This window comes from Myxocyprinus asiaticus, chromosome 43 (assembly GCF_019703515.2).
Source record: "Myxocyprinus asiaticus isolate MX2 ecotype Aquarium Trade chromosome 43, UBuf_Myxa_2, whole genome shotgun sequence".
Lineage (NCBI taxonomy): Eukaryota > Metazoa > Chordata > Actinopteri > Cypriniformes > Catostomidae > Myxocyprinus > Myxocyprinus asiaticus.
In genome coordinates, this window is record NC_059386.1 from 12,152,687 (window position 1) to 12,171,927 (window position 19,241).

General features: G+C 37.1%; 1 pseudogene; it reads right to left on the bottom strand.

Moving 5' to 3' along the window:
• Nucleotides 1–78: 78 nt before the first annotated feature.
• On the bottom strand, nucleotides 79–18,776 carry LOC127433254 (vitamin K-dependent gamma-carboxylase-like; annotated as a pseudogene).
• Nucleotides 18,777–19,241: the final 465 nt, after the last annotated feature.

Sequence of the window (19,241 nt, forward strand, 5' to 3'; positions counted from 1 at the left end):
ATAACACATGGGGCCAATTATGCATTTTGTTTATTGACAAATTCTATTTTGAACAGCAGACTTGCATTCTTACTCCTGCAATCATTATTTGCATGTAAAAGCTGTAACAAGTTGTGTTTCTTCATATGTTGCATAAAATATTTTATGCCTCCCAGGCATTTAATAAGAACACTGTATTTTGCATAATGAAACTTATGCATTAATGACAATTCATTACCGATCCAGTCCAAGTTTGGCACAATTTTCCAGCAAGATTTATCTAATTAATTTGAAAGTTGTTTTTGTCTGCATTTGATGTAATGTATAAAATCTTATGATGACACGATTCATGGCATGGCACCTCAAGCACAATAAGGTGCAAATTTGGTTTAAAGATTCAACTGACCACCTTTTCAAAAGCCTTAAAAGCCCAGGTTTCATTTAGCGTCTTTCACAGATTTTGATTTAATACTAAAAACAGTATGGCCTTTTAACTCTCAAGACGATAAAATAAAACTCTTGTTTAACATTTGACAAGAACAAGTAAATCATAGTGTTTTTACTTAATTTTCAGTAACCAGTAAAAGCAGTTTTAGGAAATAAAATGTAAGAGTTAAAGGAATAGTTAGCCCAAATATTTAAATTCTGTAATATTTTAGACACTTTCTACATGAGGGTGAGTAAATTACAGAATTTTCATTTTTGTGTGAACTATTCCATTAAGTGTACGATACTGAGACGTGGAATGATTATTCTCCAAAAGAGAAAAAACTCTGAGCATACTGTAAACAATATAAACTGACCTTATTCACAGACATTTATGGAATGCTTCAAAATGTACCGACCTAATAAAGCATTTGTTAATTTGCTGTGATATGGGTGGGATCGCCCTGTAGCTCAGTAACTGTCCATCCCTCCCTGTGATATTCTCTCACAGCTCTCCATGACCGACCTCATCTTTCAGATGCTCGTCCTGATTGGCCTCGGCCTCTAGCTCCTTCATGTTGGCGTAGGCCACTTCTCGTGTCAGTTGCTCTAGCAGTGGCAAACCCACCGCCAGATTACGCAAAGCGATGGCTGTCATCATGAACCTGAGGCGATGAACCACAATAACAAAATTCACATCCTGGCATGACCATTGTAAACATTTAATATTTCAAACTGTAATTCTGATAACTTTGGGTTGTTTAAGTGTTATGTAAAAAAAATAAGAGATAAAAAAAATAAAGTGGCAACATTATAAGAAAACAGTTGTAATTGTTTCGAATAAGGTTGTAAAATTAACAGTTTAAAGGAGTAACATTTTGCACAAATAGAGTATACATATTTTATTTTTGATTTACTTATTATTCTATGTAAAGGAATAGTTCACCCAAAAATGAAAATGATCTCATTATTCACTTACCCTGATGCCCTCCCAGATGTGTATGACCGTCATTCTTCAGCAGAACACAAATGAAGATTTTTAGAAGAAGACAGAGCTCTGTCAGGTTCTTATAATGGATGTACACGGGTGCCAGCACTTTGATGGTCCAAGTCACATTTAGGCAGCATTAAAGTAATCCATGTGACTCCAGTCGATCAATGAATGTCTTCTGAAGCAAATCGATAAGTTTGTGTAAAAAATAAATCGATAATTAAAACGTTATTAACTTCATTGCTGCCTAAATATGAATTTTGGACCATCAAAGTGCTGGCACCCATGTGCTTCTACCTATTATAAGGACCTCACAGAGCTCTATCTTTATTTGTGTTCTACTGAAGAAAGAAAGTCATACACATCTGGGATGGCATCAGGGTGAGTAAATTATGAGTTTATTTTTTTATTTTTGGGTGAACTATCCCTTTATTTACTTTAAGTTGAGAAAGAAAATCACAGTATTAAGAGAAAATGCATGATTATTACAATAAGAATAGGATGCTGAAGCAGAAGCTTCATCAATGCAAGAAATGGATATGGAGGATTTAAGTCACTTTGATGTAACTTTCCTTACAATTTTATTCTCGTAAAATTCTCGTAATGCTATGACTTTATTCTTGTAATTGTGACTTTTCAAAATATTACTACTTTAATCTTGTCATGTTAAGACTTTTAGCAAAACATTATTCTTGGAATCGTAATTTTTCTTTGTAACAAGGCACTAAAACGGCGCCATACTAACCACATTTACGTGCGTATTTGTGTGTAAAACACGGAAATCATATTACATTTTCTCTGCATTTAGGATCAAATTTAGAATTTAAACCACATGTATGCAAAAATAACGCAAGTTTGCAGAAGATGACAAATGGTTGTACATGGAACGTGTGTGGAAAGCCCTTATATCAGGGTTTCTGCAGGTTCGAAGGCATGAAATTTAAGACTTTTTAAGACCAAATAAACAAAATTTTAGACCACTTTCGCAATAATAAAAAAAAAAAAAACATTCATTCATTAGCTGGTAAATACAAAACCACTGATGCTACTTGGATGACTCTGGACATGTTTTTTATATTTTATTGTGCATTTGTGTTTTCTTTTTTAAAATAAGTAAATACAACATTCAAACTCAATGAAATCATTAAGAATGCATGTAACCTAAAGTATGTTGCCTATATTGTGACCCCATTCTCTTTAGTAACATGCTTTCCAGCAAGACGTGACGCAATAGACCAATGCTTTGGCAATGTCACCGCTTATGTAAAACACAGAAGTGGTGGCAAAAACCATGCGTAAAAAGTAAACTTTCATCGGATTACGTTGTTGAAAAATGATTCCAAGGGCTCTTGTTGACTGCTGTGGCTTCAAGATCATCAACAGAGCTGACTGGACTGAGGAGATCATTTCAACTCACAACTTTGCAGCAAAAATGTATAGCGAACATGATTACATGTTTGTTATTAACTAATTTCATTATAGTACTTTTATCGCTAAGAATATGTTTGTATTTATGATGGTTTTGTGTCATACTTTCGTTTAATCATCTAATCTATCAAACCTAACGCAACAGTCAGTGGGCTTTCTGCCACCACTTACTGCGCACGCGATTACATTTTTGTAAACAAGAGGATTGGTCTATAGACCTTATTCACAGCAGCGCCATGTTCGATTTTTAACGGGAATGGAAATGAAGCTGAATGGCACGAACGGTATAAAGTTGTAAAAAGCTCATAGATCCCATCTAATTTTCCACAACTCATGTTGTCTGGAGTTTTTTGTCTACTGAGTGTCCTTGAAAAGATATTTATCTGAAGTTTTGTCAGCAGAACGATCCAAAAACACAGTACAGCCCATTGAAGAGACTGTACGTCTGTCCCTCACAGCCTCGTTGTCTTTCTCTTCAAAAATTAAATATGGTGCTGTTGTGAATAAGGCTTAGCATGTGCTGAAGAACATTTATATATTTCTTTCTTGGCAGATACCTTCAACAAATATTTTAACAGGTAGTTAAAGTGCAGTTCATTTAAAAATCTGTCATCACTGCTCACCCTTAAGTCTGTATGACTTTTTCTCTGCCGTGGAACAAAAAAGGAGATGTTAAGCAAAACGTTTAGTCTCATTCACTGTCACTGTCACTTTCATTCAATGAAAGTGAATGGTGATTGAAACTCCCTAATATCTCCTTTTGATATCCACTGAAATAAGAAAGTCATACAGGTTTGCAACAGCATGAAGGTAAGTGATGACAATTTTCATTTTTGTGTGAAATATCAAGTAAAAGTCAAAGCTCATCAGTTACCTTAAAAATGGCTGTTTAAAGTTGACGATGTATTGAAAATGTTAACAGATTCAATTATGAAAGAGAATTGTGCTGCATAATTAGTTATGATGTATACTGAAAACAGATTATATACTAAATATTAAATTAATATATTTTCATATTATGTATATTATTAATATTATAATATTTATATAATTATATTATTATTGTTTTGTATATTATTACAATTTTTTTTAAATTGACTGATTAAGATGGCAGAGAAAATACCTCTATATGTCAGATCTAGAGAGATATAACAGCTGAGTCGTTCTGTTAGCTTTACAATTCTTGTCAAAGGTAATGTGAAATAAGGAAGCGCCATAATTTGAAAGGCGTCAAAAGACGCTCCAACCTTGAGCGCTTGCAAATTGCAATGTTGACAGCTTTGTCGATTATAAGCAGGAGTGACAGTGTTAGCGTATCGCTAGCTAACAGAGATGCATAATAACGGCATTTGCATTTCTGACTAACGGATTTCTGAAGGTTTATACATTATTCAGTAAAAATGCGCTTCCCTGTGCGCGCTCACACTAAACTCAAGCGTCAGCTGCTAAATGCACGAGAGAGAGAGAGAGATGATTATGACTAGAGCAGATTCTGCTGTGTGTCCTCTATTCACGCCCCAAAATTTAAGACCTCAGCAAATGAAATGTAAGACTTCTTGTCATTTATTTAAGACTTTTTAAGACATTTTAAGGACCCGTGGTTACCCTGTTATATGGAGATGGTTTGGGCGTGTATTATGCTGATTACTAACTCATTTATAAGAGTGAGGGTAAGAACTAATTTATGTGCAAATGTATTTTCTGTGAGAACCTTTTCAGTGCACATAGGTAACAACACTTTTATTAGTGAATTAGACCCTTTGACTTGAGGTGAAATATTGACATTATTTTAGAGGGCTGCTTCAAATCAACTTACCCTCGTCTAATTGAGTAGTATTTCTTCGAAGCAAATCTCTCAAACCTCTCGACCACAGAAGCTTCTCGCCGCTTCTTCACTTCCTGCATTCGCTTCTGTCGTTTTAGGAAGAGTCGCACTACAGGGTCGATCACGCTGTCATTTAAGTACTGGTCATCCAGGCCAATGATGAGCGGCTGCAGCTCAGGAGGCTCTGTCTCTAGAAAAACAAATGTTTGTAACATCAATACGAGTAAAAGGAACTCCTTTATGAAGTGGACTTTACAGAGTATTCTACCATCTTAAGTGAGATTCCAATTTGTAGGGAGTGCTCAAAACTCTTTTTACACATGCTATCCATCGTAGTGAACATTACTGATCAGAATCTGTAATCAAAAAAGTGATTAGAAGATCAATTAAGAGAAAAAGAAAAGTGACTTAGTATTTTGAATTTATTACTATACATAAAGGGACATATATATTAAAATCTGATTTATCATATTGTATCCTATTTTCTGAAAATCAGTTAACAAAAATTATTTCAAAGCCCCATAAAATATTTTTTTTAATCTGTAGGAATTTATATTAGTTGCGAAATCAAAGCTCTCCATGCTAAACCGGCCTACCTGTTCCATTCCGTACTTTCTCCTGAAGTTCAAAAAGCTTGGTGAAGTTCTTCTGAAGTTCAGCCTCAGTAGTATTTACATAGATGTACATGTAACACGATGGGCCTTCAGACACTGTGTACACCTTATGGTATGCACCAGCTGGAAGCTTAATACATAAATGATAATTAGAGAGTCAACTGCATAGATATTAATAACTGTAACAATTACATTATTTCAAAGTAGAATGAAACGTCAGATTCTGATAACAGAGGAGGGAAGAAATGTACCTGCATCTTTTCTCTTGGTTGTAAACTGTAGTTCTTTCTCATTCACTAACTCAACCTTCACTAAACCTTCTAGTACCTGAATGCTGGTGTTCCCCAGATCCTCACTCACATAATTTTGAAGATGAAGGCCTGTGAATATCAACACAACATCTACATTGTACGTATACATATACCGCAATAATAATAATAATAATAATGTGTAGCATCAGCTTGGTTAGATTAAGCAAACATATTCCAGTGAATAAGTTAAAAAAAATAAAAATAAAAATGCAGACACATACCTGGGAAGTCAGCAATGAAGACCACCTCAGTCTGGTTGTCTAAAGACCCCTCGATCTCCTCCAATTTACTCCTCCACTGCGAGAGGTCGACCAGCAGCGGCATGAGCCATGAATTAGGGCAGAATGGTGACCAATCGGCTTTCACGATGTCAACACGTGGGTCAAATATCCTATAGGGCAAAAACATTTGATCAGAAATCATACATCGGAAGTACATGGCATATCTGAATGGCATAGATGTATGCCAGTGTGAACTGAATACACAGTAAACTACTGTATACTGACCTTTGTTGAAATCGGTCATTGATTGACACCCAAATGTCAAAGTAGATCTCTGGGTCTGAGATATTGAAGTGGGGCAGACTTCGGCTAAGGCATGTAGTGTACTGTTTCAACATGTCTCCATGGTCTTTCCATCTCCGGCTCCGAGTAAAAACCTGCACAACCATGAAACAACAGACGATATAAGAGATAACATACATAAAAGATCACAATCAATGTAGTCAAATACATTCATTACTTCCAACTGGTATAATGTTAAATTTTGTTAGCAATATTATTCCAGGTTAAATGCAGATTAACAATCGTATTCTGTTTAGGGTTTGAGAAACCCCAAGGTCCTTTTATCCCCTCACTAAACATACTTAACATTGAAATATAAGGTTAATACTTCATGGCGTTTCCTTATCTTATCAGAACAGATTTTTAACAAAATTTCAACCTGATAACACACTGTGCTCTGTAACTAATGTTATATTACTGAGGTTTGGGATCTCAAATACTCAGATATATAGTAAAACAGTACATGCCTATTTTGATTTGTTTTATTGTATTATCATTTCATTATAATTTTAATGGAAAACATGGAACGGTTGCTCCATTTATTTAATAATAAACATGGAACAATTGCCCTATAGACTTTCGTTTAATTAAATTATGAACATGGAATGGTTGCCCCCATAGATTTCTATTGAAATGTAATGATACACAGGGAAAAAATGCCCCATAGACTTCTACTGTAACTGAATGATAAACATGGAAAAATTGCCCCATAGACTTCTATTGTAATTTAATGATAAACATGGAAAAATTGCCCCATAGACTTCTATTGTAATTAAATGATAAACATGGAACAAATGCCCCATAGACTTCTATAGTAATTTAACAATAAACATGGAATGGATGCCCGAAAGTTGATAAACATGAAACAATTGTCCCATAGGCTTCTATTGAATTTTAATGATAAACATGGAACAATTGCCCCATAGGCTTCTATTGAAATTTAATGATAAACATGGAGCGGTTGCCACAGAGACTTTCATCGTAATTGAATGATAAACACGGAACAATTGTCCCATAGACTTCTATAGTAATTTAGCAATAAACATGGAACGGATGCCCCATAGATTTCTATTGAAATTTAATGATATACAGGGAACAAATGCCCCATATACTTCTATTGTAATTTAATGATAAACATGGAACTATTGCCCCATAGACTTCTATTGAAATGTAATGATAAACATGGAACAAATGCCACATAGACTTCTATTGAAATTTAATAATAAACATGGAACAAATGCCCCATAGACTTCTATTGTAATTTGATGATAAACACAGAGCTATTGGCTCATAGATTTCTATTGAAATGTAATGATATACAGGAACAAATGCCCCAAATACTGCTATTGTAATAAATGATAAACATGGAACGATGGGGTCAAAGCAGGCATATTTTAGTCTGGCTTTTATGCAGCATTGCGTCTTTACACTAATTTTGAGCAGGCATAGAGCAGGTTTAATTTGACTGTATGAAGACGCTTTCAGACTTCAAATGTAATTTATTGAAAAAAAAAACTGAAAAATTAATTTTAACGTTTTTTGTTTGTTTTACAGAATGAAAAGTATTTTCTGTGGTAAACAACAATATTCCACGAATGCTGTTGATTAACCTGGACTCACTCCAGGGTTCAGGTATCCAACCTCTCCAGTTACAGTGTCTCTGTAGGTGATTTTCACATGCTGATGTGAGCGAGAGTGAACCATCATGTCCCATGAGTAGCCATACAGTCCATTTGTCCAGTTATTATAGCCCTGAATTTCAAAGAGAAATATGATTAAAATGTTAACTATTCACTTTTATTTTTAAAATCTGTCCAAAAAGCTGCTTCGTACACTAAAGACAAATAGACTTATATATTATATATATACTGTGTGTGTGTGTATACAGTGCATCCGGAAAGTATTCACAGCGCTTCACTTTTTCCACATTTTGTTATGTTACAGCCTTATTCCAAAATGGATTAAATTCATTATTTTCCTCAAAATTCTACAAACAATACCCCATAATGACAACGTGAAAAGTTTGTTTGAAATCTTTGCAAATGTATAAAAAAAAATAAAATAAATAAATAAAATAAAAATCACATGTACATAAGTATTCACAGCCTTTGCCATGACACTCAAAATTGAGCTCAGGTGCATCCTGTTTCCACTGATCATCCTTGAGATGTTTCTACAACTTGGAGTCCACCTGTGGTAAATTCAGTTGATTGGACATGATTTGGAAAGGCACACACCTGTCTATATAAGGTCCCACAGTTAACAGTGCATGTCAGAGCACAAACCAAGCCTTGAAGTCCACGGAATTGTCTGTAGACCTCCGAAACAGGATTGTATCGAGGCACAGATCTGGGGAAGGGTACAGAAAAATGTCTGCAGCATTGAAGGTCCCAATGAGCACAGTGGCCTCCATCATCCGTAAAGGGAAGAAGTTTGGAACCACCAGGACTCTTCCTAGAGCTGGCCGCCCGGCCAAACTGAGCGATCGGGGGAGAAGGGCCTTAGTCAGGGAGGTGACCAAGAACCCGATGGTCACTCTTGATAGAGCTCCGGCATTTCTCTGTGGAGAGAGGAGAACCTTCCAGAAGAACAACCATCTCTGCAGCACTCCACCAATCAGGCCTGTATGGTAGAGTGGCCAGTCGGAAGCCACTCCTCAGTAAAAGGCACATGACAGCCCCGCCTGGAATTTGCCAAAAGGTACCTGAAGGACTCTCAGACCATGAGAAACAAAATTCTCTGGTCTGATGAAACGAAATGGGGCATCACGTTCATCTGTACAAAAAATAGTACACAAGTATAAACACCACAGGACCACGCAACCATCATACCGCTCAGGAAGGAGACGCATTCTGTCTCCTAAAGATGAATGTAGTTTGGTGTGAAAAGTGCAAATCAATCCCAGAACAACAGCAAAGGACCTCGTGAAGATGCTGGAGGAAACAGGTAGACAAGTATCTATATCCACAGTAAAACGAGTCCTATATTGACATAACCTGAAAGGCTGCTCAGCAACGAAGAAGCCACTGCTCCAAAACCGCCATAAAAAAGCCAGACTACAGTTTGCAAGTGCACATGGTGACAAAGATCTTACTTTTTGGAGAAATGTCCTCTGGTCTAATGAAACAACAATTGAACTGTTTGGCCATAATGACCATGTTTGGAGGAAAAAGGGTGAGGCTTACAAGCCGAAGAACACCATCCCAACCGTGAAGCTTGGGGGTGGCAGTATCATGTTGTGGGGGTGCTTTGCTGCAGGAGGGACTGGTGCACTTCACAAAATAGATGGCATCATGAGGAAGGAAAATTATGTGGATATATTGAAGCAAAATCTCAAGACATCAGCCAGGAAGTTAAAGCTCGGTCACAAATGGGTCTTCCAAATGGACAATGACCCCAAGCATACCTCCAAAGTTGTGGCAAAATGGCTTAAGGACAACAAAGTCAAGGTATTGGAGTGGCCATCACAAAGCTCTGACTTCAATCCGATAGAAAATTTGTGGGCAGAACTAAAAAAAGTGTGTGCGAGCAAGGAGGCCTACAGTTACACCAGTTCTGTCTGGAGGAATGGGCCAACATTCCAGCAACTTATTGTGAGAAGCTTGTGGAAGGCTACCCAAAATGTTTGACCCAAGTTAAACAATTTAAAGGCAATGCTACCAAATACTAACAAAGTGTATGTAAACTTCTGACCCACTGGGAATGTGATGAAAGAAATAAAAGCTGAAATAAATCATTCTCTCTACTATTATTCTGACATTTCACATTCTTAAAATAAAGTAGTGATCCTAACTGACCTAAGACAGGGAATGTTTTCTACGATTAAATGTCAGGAATTGTGAAAAACTGAGTTTAAATGTATTTGGCTGTGTATGTAAACTGCTGACTTCAACTGATATATATACTGTGTATGTGTATATATATATACATTTTTTTTTTTTTTTTTTTGTGAGCAAACTTGCAGCCACTTTGCTAAGGTGATGAATGCGGTTGCTAGGGTGTTCTGTATGGTTAATAGGTGGTTGTTTACTGGCCCATGTCAAAAGCGCTCACGTCCAAGTTTGATAATTTGGTTTCTAGATTTGGCTTGGGTCCCTGCTTCAATGTAAATGTATAAGATTTGTATTATTTTTTTTTTTTACCAGTTTCATTGTCTACTAGGCAAAATTGCAAGTCAGATCTCTTAGAAAAGCAATACCACACCTCTCCTCAACCAGCTTCATGTTTGTAGCATAAATGTTGCGGGATGAGTTATACACAAGTTAATTACTTCAAATTAGTGGTTTGTACAACTTCCTAATGTTAAATATGATCAATAATAATCATAGCGATGCAATAAAACAGATGTGACTTATAATTCCTCTTCCAAAGGTATGTGCTAATACTTAATACTTAATAATTGATTGCTTTGTTTACATTGATTGTGAAAGCACTGTATTCTCAGAACGAGAGAATGTTCTGCATCAAACTGCACTTAAACAAGGCATTATAAAGGGAACTTAAAGAAATACAAACTCTCTTTAACAACAGTTTAAAATCACCTGTGTGATGAAGTGAGAGTAAGGCAAGAAGAGCTGCTCTGCAATGTACAGAATGGTGAAGATGGCTCCAAGCTTGTGTTTGAAGCCTGGTGTGGAGGTTTTGGGAGCAGAGTGGCCCTCATCTTGTTCTCCAGACCACACGAGGAGCTGGGGCTCAAGCAAGGAGAGATGAGGGGCAGTATGGGCTGGAGGAACTCTGGGAAACGTCCAAAAAAGCGCCTAGGCCAGTCAGGGTAGCAGAAGAGAGGGCTTGTGGCCAACATGGTGTAAGAAAACATTCCTAAGGATAAAAATGAGCAATAAAAGCTTCGTCTTTAAATCAAATATTATTGCTCTGATGTTATTTAAATCAAGTTAACCCTTTAAGCGATGAGGGTATTTTAAAGATTTCCTGTTTCAGTGGCATACCCAAAATTACTTGACAAAAGGTGTGAAGTGTTTGGTATCATTTTAAAGTAAACTTTTCAAATGTTTTAATGATATAGATATGATAAATGCTGAGACTCTCTGCCTAAGAAACTGCTGAAAAAAAAAAAAAAAAAAAAAAAAAAAAATACAAAATCAATCCAAAAATTTACCTTTTTTTTTTTTAATTATTTTTCTGATTTTACATTATATATCTCTGGGTATAAATAAGGTTGCTCCGAAAACTGTCATTTGTAAAATTTTGTGTTGATACGACAAAGCAATCAAAAGTTATAGCATTACAAACAGAATTTATCCAATTTTCTAAAAACGTCTCCAAGTGTCCAAAAGCCTCTCCAAACAAATAAAACATAATAATTGAACAGAAGAACTACTACACATGCAAATACAACAATGACTAAAGGTATGCGCTCTAAATCTCTCTAGGTATAATACTCTAAAGCATGCAGGCATGAGTAACGAGATCTCATTCAGTTCCATTCTGTGTCATTTGAGCCATCGAATGTGTGTCATGTACTTGGCTTCATCTCTTGGTATGTATGTAATTAGAGTGAATGTTCCTCTCTACCCATATTTGGATGACTTCCTCCTCTGGTTGCAGCGATCGGAATCCTAATACGATTGGTTTAGCGTTCCATGACGCTGGACAACGTACTACATCATTTCCGATGATGTCATCTTGTCCTGGAAAGCTAACGTGTTTTTAGCCAGATAGCACAATGTGCTGTGTGCACATTGTGCTTTGCGTGGAATATCAAATGATCGATGCATCCGATTACGTGTGTGGGCTCGTTTTAATGGAAATCCCCTCCTTTCAGTAATGGTATGTGATATTTTATGTTCTGTTTATTTTTCGTGAAGTTATAAGCAAAAATGCGGTATATAAGTAACACCTGTCCACATGAAACATGTATGTCATAGACATATACTTAGCTATTATTCGCTTTATTTTTGTCTGTGCAGGGCTCAACATTAACGCCTGTCCGATTGTCCAGGTAAAGTGGATTTTTGAAGGGGCAAGTGAAAGAGAATTTTACTTGTCCGACTGGACGAGTAGACTGATTAAAACATCAATAATGAAAAATTAACCGGCTATATTTGTAATATAGCCTAGGCCTGTGGCACTTCATTTTCTTCACTTCAAGTTCACTTTAAGTTAATTTTCTGTTATAATAATCCAGAGCGCATATTTTTATAATTCGCTACAGATCTAGCAATAGCTGTGCGCTGTTTGACTGACAGGTGTCTGTGTGTGTGCACTGAACATGCGCGTGCGCTCCGAGAAAGCTCGTGTAAACACAGTAAGTTATGTCTAAAGTGAACATAAACAGTGGAGAAAAATCATATTTGTATCAAAATGTTGGACTTGTAAGTGTAAATGTAACCTACGTAATAGACCTGCTGCTGTCTAGTGTGTCCGTAATTTAATCAATCAACCATAACAAGAAAACGAGAAAACCACTCACTGCTCTTGGCTGGATAACTTTAGTAGCTTTAAAAAGTATTAATGTATTATAATCATACAGTATAGAGTCGTGGTAGTTTTATGTCGCATTTATATTCTGAATGTTTACTTGAATAATTGATACAGCTGTTAAAAACTTTTAAAGCTGTTAAAGCACTGTTTTCTTAATTTTATGTTGAACTTATTTCTATTCATTGCTGTTTTTTATTGTTATTTTATTACTGACTGTTTAATAGTCTTGAATAATTACTTGAGAACTTGAAACAATTCTTAAATAATTAACATATCAGTTACTGTTATAATTTGTTCTGGTATGGAAGCTGGTTTCATCAAATTTCACTACTGACTACTGAAATTTTGGTATTGTGACAATGTATATATTATGCATAGTGTTAATGCTAAAGCATAGTATAAATATTACTTAAATGTCCTTTTTTTTTTATAGAAAGTGAATGGCCAATTTTCTTGTCCAAAGGACAAGCACATGACAGTGCTTAATTTCGAGCCTTGCTGTGAGTAAAACAAAAAGACTGGTTGTATTTTACTCTTTGAGAGCTTTCCAACAACATAAGACACATGGCTATTTGATGAGTTTTTACCAATTACAATAATATGTGCAGTGTAAAATTTGTCATAAATTATCAAAACAGAACACTTCTAATTTGTCTGCAAATTTCAAAGCACTTGTTCAGTTTTAGTCAAAATGCCAACATGCATTGTGTTGGTCAATACTGCAGTTACTAATAGTTTGCTAATTATTTTTTTCTCGGCAGGCTAGTTCTCCTAAAAATAAAAATTCAGTTGTTATTTCCTCATGTTGTTCCAAACCTATCAGACTTTCTTTCTTCCACGGAACACAATGGAGATGTTTTTTTTTTTTAAGTGCAGCATGAATATTCTTCAAAATTTCTCTTTTCGTAGCCCACAGAAGAAAAAAAATCATATGATTTTGGAATGACATGAGGATGAGTAAATGATGACAGAATTGTCATGTCGGGTCAAACTATCCCTTTACAGCAATTTTTTTACCTATGCTAAAGAGTTGGGAATTCATGCAGTGGAAGTAGCTGATGAAGAAAATGGCGACAGGGCGAGTGGCATCAAAGAACAGCAGATAACCAGCTGTGAGGTCCAAGATCAGACCCCCACCATGGATCACCATCAGACTGATCAATTCAACAGGCAAGATTAGTCTGAAACAGTCAAGAAGAGAAAAGAGATCCATAATATAAATTATTGGACATATAACAGCAATGTTAGAATAAAAATGTACTATGCTAGGAATAGGACATATTTTATATGAGACAAATATGCTCACTTGAAAGGGTCAAATAACCAATGGTGCGCCAGGTATTTCATCGAGTAGCCCTCCACCCAATCAGCATCAAGTTTCTTCACCCCAGCGATGAAGTACACTATGAAAATCTGTCAGAGAAAATATACAATCAGTGCGACTCATTATATGCAACATATTGACATTAATTCTATGTAGACTTGATATTTCAGGTCAAATAAGTTTAAATGAGCTAACGTGAGCTCTGAGCACAGTGTAGTTCCACAGAGGTACATGAACGTTCCTCTTCTTGGGGTTTCGGAGTCCATCTAATGACCTAAATTGAAACACATTTAAGAACATATCGAAATATGTTTCTTTATATAGGAGATAATTTTTCGATTATCTACTTATATATTCTGGTTAAGCTTTTATTTAGAAAACAAAAACAGATTTTCAGATGTTTGCATGACCATATTCAGAATAAACTAAGGCATCCATATCCGTAACACCTATGTCAAGCTATAAAAGAATATTCAGTTACACTGGATATTCTGAATAAAGCATTTACAGGAGCCAAAATTCTGATTAATACAGAAATATGCCAGCTGACTTCAAACAGAAATATTGGCTAAATTGGGTAAGAACAATCACGTTATCATGTTTACACGATGCTTACATATACTGTATCTTACCAGTATCTGTTGGCATCCATGAGTGTGAGCTGGAAGCCAACGAGTCCATACAGATAAGAGTTTTGTCCAGGAAGAAAACGTACCAGTAGGTGGATATAAACATCAGACAGGCAAGGCAATAAAAACAGCCGAGCATGATACCAACAGCGCCTGCAAAACACACACAAAACTGGGTGATTAGTCTTATGCAGATAAGATGTCAGAGGTCTAAAGCACAGAACTGGTAAGCAGAAGGTTGCCGGTTCGATCCCAACAGCCACCACCATTGTGTCCACTAAACTCCAGGTTGCCTCTGTAATAAGTGCCCTGTAAGTCGCTTTGGATAAAAGTGTCTGCCAAATGCATAAATGTAAATGTAACTGACTCACCAAGGAACATCACAAAGTAAACTAAGTACATCCAGTCCATGGGAAGTGGCTTGAGGAAGTTGAAAAGTGGAAATCGGCACACGGGTGCCCCATCTAAATACTTGAAGTCCAGATGACTGAGGCCCCGTTTCTGGGTGATATCAAGTGCCATCAACATACCTGTAAAAACACAGTGCACATGAACATGCAAAGCACAATCAAATGCCCTGTTTATGGCATAAAGAAGATATTCTAAGTCTAGAAGTATATAACATGTATATTTATGAGCTTTTCTGATTTTTTTTTAGATCGGATGGATATTTTCTATTTAAGCCCCACATAACCAGCAAAGGTTTAAACCCCTGCTTTAGCGCAAAGGCTGATTAACAGGTTAGTGGAAGGTGCTTCGCTGCTGCCTGGAGAGGGATTAACTGCAGGCCAAGCTCCAAAAAGGGGCAGGAGCTCCAAACTGTCAGCAAAGATATACAGAGCTCCTAACCTAACCCTTTTCCTAACACTAACAGTTTTGGATTTGGCCCAACCCCATTCTGGAGTTACCCCACCCTCTTTTGGGAGATTCTGCCCCCATTTGGGGATCTCCGGGCTGCAGCTATAACTACTTGGTTGCCTGTGAAGCATGAGTACGGATAAGCATTTTTACTGCATTATGCATTTTCAACAACCTCTACATGTGGTTTAAGTGATCAGACCATAACATTTTGGATCCTGTTTACACTTGTATTATGTACTAACTACTTGTGATCGGATCTCCCAAAACATATGTTAATAACTGTAAACGGTGATAAAACATAATCAGAGGAATTACAGAGGAATTATGGCACTTATGCATAAATAAGAACTAACCAAATAAGAAACGGAAAATGCCCAGTGAGGCCGGGTCAGTGGGGCGATTCAGGAGACACACCAGCCGATGCCATGAGGAGATGTCTTCCTTCTCAAAGCCAAAAAGACACATCATTGTGCTGGTTTGCTCCAGTGGGGCCGGGGATGCCTGATTACTGGTCTTTGCCTTCTCTTTGGATGGTTCAACATATGAAGCACCTGTGGAATTAAGGGAAAAACAAAGCAGTAGAAAGAAAATTCACAAATGAGATCACTTTAACATCTGTTAGACAGCAAGGAGATCAAATGGAGAGCATATACAGTGGCGAGAAAAAAGGATGTGAACCTTTTGGAATTAGCTGGTTTTCTGCATTAATTGGTCAAAAAATGTGACCTCATCCTCATCCAAGTCACAAGTATAGACGAACACAGTGCGCTTAAGCTAACAACACACAAACAATTATAATATTTCATGTCTTTACCGAACGTATCCCATTAAACATTCACAGTGTTGTGCAAAAAGAAAGTGAACTCTTGGATTTCATTACTGGCCGATCCTCTTTTGGCAGCAATAACCTCAACCAAGCGTTTCCGGTAGCTGCATATTTGACCTGCACAACATTCACAAGAAATTTTGGACCATTCTTCCTTACAGAACTGCTTCAGCTCAGCCATATTCTTAGGATGTCTGCTGTGAACGGCTCTCGAGGTCATTCCACAGCATCTCTATTGGGTTAAGGTCTGGGCTCTGACTGGGCCACTCAAAAAAGTGGATGTTTTTTTTTATTTTTGCCATTCTGTAGTGGATTTATTTTGATGTTTTGGGTCATTGTCCTTCTGCATCACTCAACTTCTAATGAGCTTCAGCTGGTGCACAGCCACCTTGACATTATCCTTTAGGATATCTTGATTAACTTGGGAATTCATTTTTCCCTCAATGATGGCAACCGGTCCAGGCCCCGAAGCAGCAAAGCAGCCCAAAATGATGATGCTCCCTCCACCATCTGTTGGGATGATGTTTTCATGTTGGTATGCAGTGCCCTATTTACACCAAACGTAGTGCTGCTTGTTCTTCCCAAACAATTCAACCTTAATTTCATCAGTCCACAAAACATTTTCCCAGTAGAGTTGTGGAGTGTCAAGGTGGTCTTTGGCAAATTTCAGGCATGCAGCAACGTTTTTGTTGGAAAGCAGCAGCTTCCTTCATGGTGTCCTGACATGGACACATGCCTTTTTTCCATATAGACTCATGAACAGAGATGTCAAACAGTTTCAATGATTCCTTCAAGTAATTATCTGTCACTCTAGGGTTATTTTTTTACCTCATTATGCATTCTGCTCTGTGTCCTTTTTTATTTATTTTTTTCTCCCAATTTGGAATGGCCAATTCCCAATGTGCTTTTAAGTCCTCGTGGTCATGTTGTGATTCGCCTCAGTCCGGGTGGCGGAGGACGAATCCAAGTTGCCTCCGCGTCTGAGATTGTCAACCTGCACATCTTATCACGTGGCTTGTTGAACGCGTTGCCACGGAGACATAGCGCGTGTGGAGGCTTCACGCCACCCACTGCGGCATCCACGCTCAACTCACCACGCGCCCCACCAAGAACAAACCACATTATAGCGATCACGAGGAGGTTACCCCATGTGACTCTACCCTCCCTTGCAAACGGGCCAATTTGGTTGCTTAGGAGACCTGGCTGGAGTCACTCAGCACGCCCTGGGATTCGAACTAGCGAACTCCAGGGGTGGTAGCCAACATCTTTACCACTGAGCTACCCAGGCCCCCATTCTGCTGTGTGTCCTTTGAGTCACCTTGGCTGGACGGCCACTTCTAGGGAGAGTAGCCACAGTACTAAATAGTCTCCATTTATAGAAAATTTGTCTAACTGTGGACAGAAGAATATCTAAGTTCTTCAAGATAACTTTGTAACCCTCTCCAGCTTTATATAAAGCAACAATTCTTGATTGTAGGTCTTCTGAGATCTCTTTTTTGCACGGCATGGGTCACATCAGCAGATGCTTCTTGTGAATAGCAAACTCAAAATGTTTGAGTGCTTTTTATAAGTCAAAGTAGCTCTAACCCACACCTTCAATCTTGTTTTATTAACGGCATTAATGGATGCCAGGTTTTCAAACAGGTTTTTTTGTTTTGTCGCCTTTAGTCTAGGAATTCACTTACTTTTTCCACAGCACTGTTTATGTTTAATGGGATGTGTTCAATAAAGACATAAAAGATTATAATTGTTTGTGTATTGTTAGCTTAAGCACATTGTGCTATGTCTTTACTTGTGACTTTAATGAAGATGAGATCACATTTTATAAGCAATTAATGCAGTTAGTTCCAAAGGGTTCACATACTTTTTCTTGCCACTGTATAGAGATTTTTGCTGAAGTCTCCTGCTTCTCAGATTTTTCTACAGGGAAAAAAGTTTCAGAAGAGATCTCAACATTGTGCTCAGATATACCAAGTCTACACTCAAAAGATTTCAATATAAAGCTATTCATTTCAGAGCTCTATATTCTTAATGAAAGTTAACAATTGCCTTATTTGCTTCTGTTTTCAGGAAAAAACATCTGAGACAAAGTTGACATTCTGAATAGAACTATAAAAGAGCAACCTCTGAGCAATATAATTTCTCCCTAGGAATGAACTGAGCTCACTTTTTACGCATTTGTCTTGGCCAACCTCTTAAAAGTATACGTGTATAATATATAGTATACTGCAAAATGTTCAATTTCATTAGGCAACTTTATCTACTTCCCTTGTTTTTCAGTTTAAACTAAAGAAATCAACTCTACATTTTCACTATAAATGCACTTAAATCACTGTTTATCTACAATAATGTTAACTTTATAGTACTTTACAGCTAGTACACAACCCTCTTGTCAACTCCTACAGTATTATTACACTATTTACCTGCTGCCGCGTCACTCGCCCCTGGCTCCATGATTCCAGGTTATGAAACCAGTCAGTAAACGTTAAAAAAGATTTGTCAGTCCTAAACAGATCGTTTCACGTCCGATACATAGGTTGACTTAAACGCTCATCAGACTGGGGTACGTGCCAAACAAATAAGCAGCACCCTGAAAGGTTGAATCACCGCAGATGCGCGGAGAGCTAGAGGACTTGACAGATTTCTGGACGCTCATTGGCTGGCTCCGTCTAAAACCCCGCCCATCTGAGGCGAACTGGAGACGAGCAGCGCCTCTAGTGGTCACATTTCACAAGCCACAGTTTGGACATTTTTCTTTCCCATTTTAGAGTGAATAAAAATATCTCAAAACCAGACAGAAGAATACCAGGGTCATTCTTACTGTGCAGTACATTTTAATGTACACATTGTATATGTCTTAATGTAGCCTATTGGATAAAGTAGTCATATTAAACTGAATTTTTATAGAAGAAAATCACTAGTTAGCTTTCTTTTATCACAGCAATAAGTAATAGAAATCATTATTATACTTCAAAAGATGGTTAAAAATATCTAAATTAACTTTAATTCAGTGATTCAGC